Below are 2,068 nucleotides of genomic sequence, written 5' to 3'. Positions count from 1 at the left end.
CCAGGTACATAGTACACATGTTCAATGTGGAGCACCTGACACACAGTAGGTATGCTTTATATACGGCACGTGGCACAGAGTCGGCACGCTTTATATGAAGTACTCTGCACAAAGTAAGCTTGCATTATATAGAGCATGCTGCACTCAGTAGGTGAGCTTTATGTGGCACACCTGGCACATAGTAGAATTTATGTAGAGTAGCTGATACACAGTAGGTGCACTTTATATAGTGAGGCTGGCACACACTAAGTGCACACAGTAGTACCTTCCATACAGTCTTTTGCACAGAGTAGAGACAGGCACACAGCAGCTGAAGTGCTAGTTGCCATCTCCTTCCCTTTGGTCCCTCTTTTTGGAGCTCCTTCTTCTTAGGAGCCTTCCTCTGTCGCCCTCTAAGGCCTCATCTGACATCCCATTTCCCAGATGGGAAGCCTGAGCCCAGGAGGGCCACATTGCCCACAGTCAGAGAAAGGACAGGGCAGAACAAGGACTCCGCTTGGGATACCCTCACTCTGCCCTCCCCTGCCTGGACCCCGTCTGCTCATGGCCCCTCTCAGCCTCATCCCCTCTGCCTCCACTCTGTCCTCCTAGGCTGAGCCCAGCCTGTAGGTTTGTTCCTCCAGCTGGGCTTTTTATCCCCAGAATCTGACATGGGTAATCCTCAGTGGGGTTGGGGCTGGATTCTTTCTTCCTGCTTCCAGCAGTCAGGTCTCAACTCAGGCCTTTGACTGCCTGGAGGCAGGACTTGAACTCTTGCCAGGTTGTGAAGCCAGAGATGAGAAGCTTCTGTCTCTGAATCTCCTAAGTCTGCACCAAGATATGGTGCCTGACATCCTCCCCGCCCATGTTTGGAGAGGAGCCCAGATGATCTGGGACAACGGTTGGCCTGGCCCAGCTCAGCTGGCTGCGAGTTCTCAAGTTCATGCTTTTACCTGCCACATCCTTGCCTTGAAAGGGCAGGGCAGCTGTAAACTTGGGGCTCAGAATCCCCTTTAACCACTCCCCAACGTCCCCTCTAAACTGAGAGGGAGATGCTGAGACCTGAGAATCCAGTCCCCCTACCTGAACTGGGTCCTCTGCCCCCAGCTGGTCAAACCCCAGATTTTGGCCGGCTACCCAGGCAAGGCAGATGCATCCAGGCTGTGGAGATTGGCTGGCCCAGCCCAGCGCAGCCCAGCCTCCCACGACCTTCCCTAAATCAGGGGCCAGAGGCAAAGAGCTCCCAGCAGAAGAGGAGAGGAGGCTGTGTGGTACAAATTGTTCCCGACAGAAGGTGCCAGGCTGGGGGTGGTGGGACTGGAGGGTCCTGGCCTGGGATGGGGAGGGACACTGCCCAAGGCTGGGGTGGCTCCAGGCTCCCGGCCTGGGAGACTGGTGGTTTCTTGGTAACCAGCCCCTGGCAACCTCCCAGTGATTCAGGCTGGACCTTTCTGGACTCTGAACAGTCTCTCTCTCTCTTCTCCTTTCTGGGTGGTTACCAGGCAACTAGAGGCCACTTGGCCATTGGATTTGGCTGGGGCTCTCTGGAATTTAGCTCTCAGTCCTTGTTTATTCATCCCAGAGTCCTCCCTTTACTGCCTTCACCCCAACCCTTCCCTGCTCTTTTCCACTGTCCCTGGAGCTCCCTGAGCCTTTCCCTGGGCCTCAGGATCTCACCCTCCATCCTGTCTGCCCTGCAGAATGCCGCAGCTGAGCCCGTCCTGGCTGGGCCTTGGCCTGGTGGCAGCATCGCCATGGCTGCTCCTGCTGCTGGCTGGGGCCTCCTGGCTCCTGGACCACTTCCTGGCCTGGACCTGTGCCTTCTGGGACAGCTGCCACTGCCTCAAGTATTTCCCCCAACCCCCAAAACAGAAATGGGTTTGAGGTCACCAGGACCTGGTGAGTGTGGCAGCAGGATGACCTTGGGTATCGGGGTGAATGGACTTCCCAAAGGGCAGGAATGGGGCTCAAGGAGCTGGGTTTAGAGGGTGGCTGAGGTGTGGGCCAGCAGAGAAGAGAGGGAGGCGGCTCACTCACGCATTCCTCTCCTCACTCAGTCATTCTTCTCCTCACTCACTCATTCCTCTAC

At 56.2% G+C, this 2,068-nt stretch overlaps 1 pseudogene; it reads left to right on the top strand.

Annotated features, from left to right (window-relative positions):
- Window positions 1–1,680: 1,680 nt before the first annotated feature.
- Window positions 1,681–2,068, top strand: part of LOC105540099 — an 11,517-nt pseudogene continuing 11,129 nt past the window's right edge.

This window comes from Mandrillus leucophaeus, unplaced genomic scaffold (genome assembly GCF_000951045.1).
Source record: "Mandrillus leucophaeus isolate KB7577 unplaced genomic scaffold, Mleu.le_1.0 Scaffold215, whole genome shotgun sequence".
NCBI lineage: Eukaryota > Metazoa > Chordata > Mammalia > Primates > Cercopithecidae > Mandrillus > Mandrillus leucophaeus.
The sequence above is the reverse complement of the archived record's forward strand: the minus strand, read 5'-3'. Positions and strand labels throughout refer to the sequence as shown.